Below are 10,436 nucleotides of genomic sequence, written 5' to 3'. Positions count from 1 at the left end.
AGGGAAAGAAGGGAACTTCCTCAGCCTAATTAAGGGCATCTATGAAAAAAAAAACACAACTAACATCATGCTTAACAGTAAAAGACTGAAAGCTTTCCCCCTAAGATCAGGAACAAGACAAGGATGTCCATTTTTGCCACTTCTATTCAACACTGTACTGGAAGCTTTAGCTAAGGCAATTCAGAAAGAAAGGAAAAAAACAAAAACAAAAAAAGCATCCAGATTGGAAAGGAGCAAGTAAAACTATCTCTATTCACAGATGACACAATCTTATATCTAAAACCCTAAAGAATCCACACACACACAACACACACACACACACACACACAAACTATTCCAACAAACGAGTTCAACAAAATTGCAGGATAAGATAAAATTGAAAGATCAATTTGCAAAACTCCGTTGTATTTCTACATACTAACAAGGAATAATCCAAAAATAATATTGAGAAAACAATTCTATTTATAATAGTATGAAAAAGAAAAAATACCTAGGAATAAATTTAACCAGAGAAGTGCACAAATTTTACAGTGAAAGTTACAAAACACTATTGAAAGAAATTAAAGAAGATCAAAGTAGGGCTTCCCTGGTGGCACAGTGGTTAAGAATCCGCCTGCCAATGCAGGAGACACTGGTTCGAGCACTAGTCAGGGAAGATCCCGCATGCTGTGGAGCAACTAAGCCCGTGTGCCGCAACTACTGAGACTGCACTCTAGAGCCCGCAAGCCACAACTACTGAGCCCGTGTGCCACAACTACTGAAGCCTGTGTGCACTGAAGCTTGTGTGCTTAGAGCCTGTGCTCTGCAACAAGAGAAGCCACTGCAAGGAGAAGACTGCGCACCTCAACGAAGAGTAGCCCCTGCTTGCCGCAACTAGAGAAAAGCCCCTGCACAGCAACGAAGACCCAATGCGACCAAAAATAAAGAAAGAAAGAAAAGAAAAGAAAAGATCAAAGTAAATGGGAAAATATCTGGTGCTTATGCACTGGAACACTTAATATTGTTTTAAAGGCAATATTCCCTGAATGATCTACAGACTCAGTGATTCAAAATCTTAGCTGCCTTCTTTGCAGATATGGACAAGCTGATCCTAAAATTCATATGGAATTGCAAGGGACACCAAATAGGGAAAGCAATCTTGAAAAGAACAAAATAAGACTGACATTTCCTGATTTCAAAACTTACTACACAGCTACATTAATCAAAATAGTGTGGTATGAGCACAAGTCAGTGGAACAGAAGTTAGAGTCAATAAACCTATGTGACTATGGTCAATTGATTTTCGACAAGGGCTTCAAGACCATTCAATAGGGAGTCACTTTGGGGAATCACTTTTTCAACAAATTTACATCTAAAAGAATGAATTTGGACCCCTATGCCCACATATTCAAAAGTTAACTCAAAATTGATCAAAAACCTAAATGTAAGAACTAAAACTCTTAAAAGGAAATGTAACTATAAACCTTTGGGTCACTGGATCAGGCAATTATCTTAAATATGACACTGAAAGCACAAGTAACAAAAGAAAAAAAAATAGATAAGTTGAACTTCATCAAAATTTAAAAATTTGTGGATCAAAGGCCACTATGAAAAGCATGAAAACAACCCATATAATGGGTGAAAAAATCTGCAAATAATATATCTGACAAGGGTCTAGTATATAGAATACACAAAGAACTCTTATAACCCAGCAACAAAAACACAACCCAATTTTTAAACCAGGTAATGGATCTGAATAGTCATATTGCCAAGGAAGACATGCAGATAGCCAATAAGCATATAAAATAATGCACAATACCATTAGTCATTAGGCAAATGTGAATAAAAACCACAAGATACCATTTCACACCCACTAGGACAACTATACTCAAAACAATTTGATTTTCAACAAATATTGATAAGGATGTTGAGAAATGGAACCCTTACACATTGCTGGTGGAACTGTAAAATGGTGCAGCTGCTGTGGAAAAGTTTGACATTTCCTTGAAAATTTAAATATAGAGGTACCATATGATCCAGCAGTTCTACTCCTAGGCATAAACCCAAGAAAACTGAAAAACAAAAAAGCAAACAAATAAACAAACAAAAACACATTCACACAAAGTTTTATACATGAATTTCCATAGCAGCATTATTCATAATAGGAAAAAGTGGGAAAAATTCAAATGCCCATCAACAGATTAATGGATAAACAAAATGTGGTACATACATACAATGGATATTATTCAGCCTTAAAAAGAAATGAAGTGCTAATAAATGTTACATGTGTGAACCTTGAAAGTGAAAGAAGCCAAACACAAACAGCCACAAATTGTATGACTCTATTTATGTGAAATGCTCAGAATAGGCAAATTCATAGACAAAAGAGAACAGTGTTTGTCAGGGGCTGGGGAAAGGGTGGAATGAGGAGTGACTCAGTGTGTACAAAGCTTCTTTTGGGGTGATGAAAATGTTCTGGAATTAGATAGCTATGATGGTTGCACAACATTGTGAATATACTAAAAACTATTGAATTATACACTTAAATGGTTAAATTTTATGTTATGTGAATTTTACCCCAATAAAACAAGAGAGGCATAACCCACACAAAAACTTGCATGCAAATGTTTATAAATGCTTTATGCATAATCTTCAAAAAGTCAAAGCAATCACGATGTCCTTCAACAGGTAAATGAATAAACAAATGGTGTATGCCCAACTACTGTGGATCCAATACTATCCAACAATAAAAAGGAATGAGAGATTAATTCACACAATATCGATGAATCTTAAATCCTTTTTGCTAAGTGAAAGAAGCAAACTGAAAAGGCTACATACTACATGATTCCGTTCATGACGTTCTATTAGAAAGGCAAAACTAGAGGGATGGAAAACAGATCAGTTGTTGCCGGTAGTTTGGGGAGAGGAAGGTATTTGACTAGGGGAAGCACAGAAGATTTTTTAGGGTGATGGAACTAACCTGTATCATATTGTAGTTTGGATATACAAAACTATGCAGTTTTTAAAACCAACAACTTTACAACATAAAGAATGAACTTTAACAAATTAGAATTTTTAAAAAACCCAACCAGGAGATTGGGGATCTTAGGATAGATTGTAAGATGTGAAAAAAGATTCTAATTGTGTTACAAATGTATGACATGACCTCACTAAGGGGGATGGAGAATAAAGGGAATGATTTAAGTGTCTTTGGAAATGACTGGAAACTGTAAGACTCAGACAAAAGGAACTAACTTCACACAGCACTCTAGTTGGTATATTTGTTTCTCTTGGGAATATGATAAACAAATTCTGCAACAGCTGTACATGTACACTGGAGTTGAACAGATAAGTAAATGGATGGTAGACTGTGAGTGCCAGGTTTCTTACTATTGGGCAGGGAAGTTACAAATAAGCTAGAGGGAAGGTTAAAATGATACACGTGGTATTGGATTAGAGTCAGAGACATCAGCATGTATTCACCTTTAGCTTAATATAGATATGGATGGATACAGAAATAATTATAGATATGTATGGATATATTGGTTAGTATACATATATAGTATAGTCTAACACTGGCTGCTGAGAGAGCCCAGAAGCAGTGACACCTCAGTGACAATGAGCACGCCCTATATTGTTGACTCCAGGACTGGGACAGAGAAAATACAAGATGAACCTGGAGAATCTTGTATTGACAGAAAGTAAGAAAATGCTTAAAAAAAATAATGAGGAAATGGGTAGGGGGAATGTCAAAGGGACATAGGACCCAACCTAAGAGCACCAAATGGCCAAAGCTAAAATAACTTGAGCAATAAAATAGTGTGCTGTTGTATTATAACACAAAGTATAAAATAAATATCAATGGATCCATATTGATATAAATAATTGAATAAATAAATAGGGGATAAAAATCTAATCTCCCTTACAGAGCATTCCAAATAATTTATATAGCTACTATCTCCTGCAGGATGGGGACGTAAATTTCCCCTCCTCCCACTCCTTCTATGGGCTATGCTTATTGACTTGCTTCAAAGAATAGAATATGGAAGGAGAGGTAACTTTACAGTGAGGAAACCTGGTAAATAATACCTCAGCCAGGTGATCAAGAATAATATCATCAGTGATAAGTCATGTTAATAGCATGTATCCTTGATATGAGATGTATCCTTGATGTGATGAGATTGGGACTTCTCTTCTGTGGTCTTTCGTACCCAAACCTATAACCCCAGTCTAATCATGAGAAAAAAAAATTAGAAAAATCCCAATTGAGGGGTATTCCACAAAATACCTGACCAGGTCAAGGTCATCAAAAACAAGGAAAGTTGGGGCTTCCCTGGTGGCGCAGTGGTCGAGAGTCCGCCTGCCGGTGCAGGGGACGCGGGTTCGTGCCCCGGTCCGGGAGGATCCCACATGCCGCGGAGTGGCTGGGCCCGTGAGCCATGGCCGCTGGGCCTGCGCGTCCGTAGCCTGTGCTCCGCAGCGGGAGAGGCCACAGCAGTGAGAGGCCCGCGTACCACAAAAAAAAAAAAACAAAAACAAGGAAAGCCTGAGGAAAATGCATAGATCAAAGGAGACTAGGGAAACATGACATGTAAATGTAACATGGTATCCTGGAAAGAATCTTGGAACAGAAAAAGAACATGAGGGGAAAACAGTGAAATCCTAATAAAGTGTAGTGTTTAGTTAATAGTAATGTACCAGTGTTGGTTTCTTAATTGTGATAAACATACCATAGTAGTATAAGATGTTAACAATAGGGGAAACTAGGTCAGGGGTATTCAGGAGCTCTCTATACTATCTTTACAACTTTTCTGTAGGTTTAAATTTAAATAGATCTAAAAATATTTAGAATTAAAAGTTTATCTTTTAAAAAGAGAAAGACTTAAACACAATGTGTGCACCTCATTTGGGACTAATTCAAACAAACTGAAAAAAGGTGGAGGGGCCTCCCTGAAAAAGTAGTTGATCCAAGTCTCAGGTGGGGAATACATAGTGAGCAGAAAGGCAGTTATGCCAGGAAACAAGGAAGGTCTCTGAAAATACAGCAAAAAGACACAGAAGCTGACTTAAAGGTCTTCCCATTAGCAAAATTTTGGATAATTCGAGAATCAAAAGAATGATGACAGTAATGCATATAACATGTTGAATTTTTAAAAGAATGCTTGAGGACAGAAAAATATTGATAAGAGGGGAGAAATGTACCTTAACATTATGCAGATACCGCCTTAACCTAAGTGATCAAACTTAACCAATAGTGGGACAAAGTGACATAAAGTACCTTCTGATGTGATGCAATGGGAGATACATATGTGGTACTCATGCCAACAATGCTTAATCATAATCTAATCATAAAATAACTAGCCAAATCTTAATTGTGAACATTCTACAAAGCAACTGACCTTCACTCTTTAAAAATGTCAATGTTAAAAAACACAAAAAGGTGGATGTAGCATTCAATACCACAATTTATTTATCCATTGTACTTTTTTTTGGATATTTGAGTTATTTTCAGTTTTTGCTACTATAAATTATTCAGCTATGAACATTCATATACATGATTTAGGACACTTGTGTATGTATCACTGTTGAGAATTTACCTGGGAAGGGAATTATGGGCTCATAACATATATATCTTCAATTTAGTTAATACCAAACTTATTTCCAAAGTCATCATACCAACTTAAGGGGTTAATTGTGCAAAGTTCTATACTTTTGTGTGGTTGGATCTTCCCATAATTTAAAAAAAATATAAGTTTAATAAGGAGGATAATTTCCTTCTCCTAAGACATACTACCAAAGGGGGCAAAAAGAGAAAGAAGGGAGGGGGGAGGAAGAAGGAAAATAACCCTAAAAATTATATATGATTATCTCTAACATTCTTCTAAGTTTTTTTCCCTTTCCTGGTTTAGTGGCTGGGTGACCGACACAGAAGAGTTGAAAAAGAAATAAAGTATGATACACTCTTACCGGCACAAGCCAACAGTATCTATCTTCAATCCCTAAGGATAGAGTTACTTTTCTTTCCTTGAATCTCAGTTTCAGAGTCCCTCACTTCTACCACATTCCTTGAAATGGCTGTGTTTTACTCATTCTGAGAATACCAGCATCTTTCCCTTTATTCTCATCTATAACCCTCAAGCATTTCAGTTTAATCATCTACTAGTGAAGTACTTTCTTTCCATTCGGAAATACATTTTACTTTGCAACTACTACAGACTTGCCTCTATGTGTGTATGGTGTGTGTCTGAGCCAAAATTTCACAAAACAATAATTATTCCTACTATACATGTTTGCTGTTACTCTTATTGTGTGTATAAGCTACTCTGGTATACATATTTGCTATTCTATTTCTTTCTTTCTTTTATAAAACGCTGTTTGCAAGCCACTGGATCGATTTCATAACTCACAATGGTCCCAAAGTTTGAAAAACACTAGTCACTACAGCTTCTCTGATCCTCAGATACTGTGCGACCATCTAAATGCTAATCTTTCCTGGCAGTCTATTCAGAGCATTCCTTAGCACCAGAGGACTTTGTCCATCTGAAAATCTTGAGTCAAAGGTTATCTCCTGACAAAGGGAGTTCTCTGTGTCTCACGTGTCTCCTCTGTCCTCCTATATGGCATATAGTTCGTTGTAAGTCAGTGTCTATTTTTGACTGCACAGTAATACGTTTTATAACCCATTACACACACTTGAATACACAAAAGCTTCACGAAACAAATACTTGCCCTTTCTATATGTGTTGCTCTCTGATACTTTCTATTCCATTTGGGTAAAAAAATGCTTTCACTCTGAAGAAGCACTTTATTTCTATGGCTCTGGGACCTGGAGATTAAAAGAAACAATGAGAAGTGTCCAACACAAAAAAATGAATCTCTCTGGAGAGAACCCTCACTCTGCAGCTCGAGAAAGGATACTGCAGCCTTCATCCCCAAGTCCTACTTACTCCGGGAGGTAACAAGAATGGCCAAATGATTTTTATAAAGCCCATTTTAAGGATGTAAAGTAGGTGCATAACGTTGTTATTAAAGAAAAAGCATAAGTCCCCAAAATCACTCTGGCAGAAACAGTCATCCTGAGTGTGTTCCAACCGATCTCTTGAACAGGGAGCAACACAGATTCCCACAATGGGGAAACCTACGAGGAAAAACAGAACGGAAAAGGCAGACAAGTGCTAAAGAAAGGCCTTGATGTGCACACTTGCCTGGAACAAACCCCAGCATTGGCGATAGGGCTGGAGACTTCACCTGGAGGCCAGGCAGTTGCCAGGATACGTAGCTATCCATCCAGACACTCCCACGACTCTGTCCGGAGCGTTGTGGTGCCGCAGCCTCACAAGTGACAGTAGGGCATCTCCATAGAAAGCTTTTCCGAAAGGGCAAAGCGTACTGTCTGCCAATACTCCGGAACACACTATTCAGGCTCCCACTAGACACTCACCCTCCCAATTAACGCGGGCTGGGGCGACGGAGCCAAGGGCCAGCGGTGGGAAATGACGCAACAGAGGCGCCGGGAATCCTGTGCAACCAGCCGCTCCCGCCGTCTCCATGGAAACAGCCAGATTGGTCCCAGCGCTCAAGGCAGCGGTTTTTGATCTGGACCTAGGAACCAAGGATCAAACTTAGCACTCTAAGTCCGCCTGTCTTCCTGCTAGCAATCCAGTTTTGTTTATCCTCCCATGTCTTTGTCTTCTTGGCAGAGAACAACGCCTGCGTAAAACCAGAGTCTCAGGTTCCATTTATGTTGTTTAGGAATATAATCTGGGTACACTTACAAAGGCTTATTTAACATCCAGAGCAGATAATTTTTTTTAACATTTCTCTCCTCTGTACAAGAAAAATTATTTTCAGTATTAATTCTGAAATGGAATGAATAATAATAATGGCCAGTGAAACAGTCTTTATTTCACTCCACATATAATTATGAAAGTTTTTTAAAAGTTTTTAATATAGGCCAAAAAGTTTTTAAATAATGGATTGGTATTTTTAATTACATGAATGTATTTCTGGGAAAAGAGTCCCATTTCAAAATTCACAGCAATTGTTTACAAATGGATTTTAAATTTCTCTGTAGTACAAAAATTGTAAACACACGAAGTCCAAGAAGTCACACAGAAAGGTGTAAGTTAAGTATGCTCAGCATTTCTTCTGTTTTTAAGATTAAATTTTTTTCTTGTCCCTCTTCTTCCAACCAATTTCTCTCCTTATATTGCTTAAACTCCTTATATTCAGGAGACCTTTCCCCCTTAAAGAACACAAGATTAAATTCTAGCCTTGTATCTGTCTGTGTCATTTCACTCTTCATTCCATGATTTGTAAAAGGAAATGACAGTTATGTCATGGAAGAGGGATGAGTAGGAATGTCCAGGAATCAGTCCCTCCATAGAAACAACTATTGAGCTCACAGGACTGTGTGAAGCAACCCTTTTGGAAATCTGGGGTCTAGTCAAACACTTGCAGAGTCCAGAAGAGAGATTGAGGAAGAGATTGATAAATTTTGGTGAATCTCACTGTTTCATGCAATGGCTACCATCCCCCATCTCCTAGCACATCTCCTGGCAGGCAGCCAGTGGGAACTATGGGCCTTGCTCCTGGTGTAGCTTGCTGGTGCTGTGGTAGGCAATAAAGACCTTGCACTCTAAAAATTGGGGTTTAATGTTTTGATTGGTTATCACTGCTTTTGATTGCTGAGGAGCCAGTACAGAGTCCAGCCATGGTTTTAACTCCAAAGAGCTGAAATGGCTCCCCAACCCCTAGGGGATTTTAAAAAAACAGTTCTTCACCCCATAAGCTTTGGTGTATTTTTGTTTTCATTCAAGTTATTTTCTAATTTCCTTTGTGATTTCTTTTATGTTCTTTTTTGTTTAAGACTGTTATTTAATTTCCACATAGTTATGAATTTTCTAATTTTCCTTCTGTTATTGATTTCTAGTTTCATTCCATTTTGATCAGAAAATATTCTTTGTATGATATTAATCTTTTTAAAATTATTAATGCTTTTATTGTGGTTTAACATATGCTCTATCCTGGAGAATGTTCCATGTTCACTTGAGAAGAATGTGTGTTCTGCTGTTGTTGGGTGAAATGTTCTATATGTATATTTTGTTAGGTCTAACTGGTTTATATTGTTGCTCAAATCCTCTATTTTTTAAAAACTAATCTGGTTGCTCTATTCATTAAAGAATTCCATCTGCAATAGCATCAAAAATAATAAAATACCTAAGAAGAAATTTAGCCAAGGAGGCAAAAGATTTGTACTTCAAAAAGTACAAAACATTGCTGAAAGAAATTAAAGAATACCTAAGTAAATGGAAAGACATACCATGTTCATGAATTGAAAGACAATATTAAGGTGGCAATACTACTCAAAGCAGATTTGATGTATTCCCTGTCAAAATCCCAACAATGCTTTTTACAGAAATAGAAAAACCCATCCTAAAATTCATATGGAATCTCAAGGGACCCTCAAAACCAAGCCAAATTTTGAAAAGGAACAAGTTGGAAGATTCATACTTCCTAATTTCAAAACTTACCACAAAGCTACACAGTGGTAATCTCAACAGTGTGGTGCCAGAATAGGGATATACGTTTAGACCAATGGAATAGAAAAGAAAGCCCAGAAAAAACAAATTCCACATATATATCAACTGATTTTCAACCAGTGCTAAGACCACATAATTGGGAAGTAACAGTCTTTTCCAACAAATGGTACTGGGAAAACTGGATATCCACATGCAAAATAATGAAATTGTATACCCTTACTTTACACCAAATACAAAAAATAATTCAAAATGTATCAAATATCTAAATTTAAGAGTAAAACTATAAAACTCTTAGGATAAAACATAGGTAAAAATCTTCATGACCAGAATAGGATCCTGATTTTATTTACCTTTACTTCTCCTGATGGAATTTGGGAAGTGTCCTGCATTTAATTGCATCTAAGCATCTAGACTGTGCAAAAAAGCCTGTTTCTCCAGAGATGGTCTGAGGACCACCTGCATTAGAATTACCTGGGATGCCCCCTGAAAATGCAGTGTTTCTGGGACTTTCCTCTGACCAACGAGTGCGAAGCCTGGGAATCTGCATTTTAACCAGCTCTGCAGGTATGCTGTTTAAAACTAAACCACTGGTTTGGATTATACTGCATAGAATGTATTAAGATCTTCAGGACCTTTCTAGGGTCTTCAGCATCAACGGCCTCTAGCATCAACTTCTCAATCTCGGCGTCACACACCAGGGAAGGTGCTTTGCAAATATCTCCGGGAAACAACCTGGCGGTCCCGGACTCTGCAGCGCAGGCGCAGAGCCACGGCCTCCGGTGTGATGCCCATTCTCCTCATCGTCTCTGTTCTCTAACAGATCATCTGCTCCAGGAGAATTAGGTCAGGGCCGTTGATCAGGCAATGACTGGCCCCACATACTGACAAGGACACGACCAGGGGTCTGAGTGAAAG

This window comes from Lipotes vexillifer, unplaced genomic scaffold (assembly GCF_000442215.2).
Source record: "Lipotes vexillifer unplaced genomic scaffold, Lipotes_vexillifer_v1.1 scaffold657, whole genome shotgun sequence".
Classification (NCBI taxonomy): Eukaryota; Metazoa; Chordata; class Mammalia; order Artiodactyla; family Lipotidae; genus Lipotes; species Lipotes vexillifer.
The sequence above is the reverse complement of the archived record's forward strand: the minus strand, read 5'-3'. Positions refer to the sequence as shown.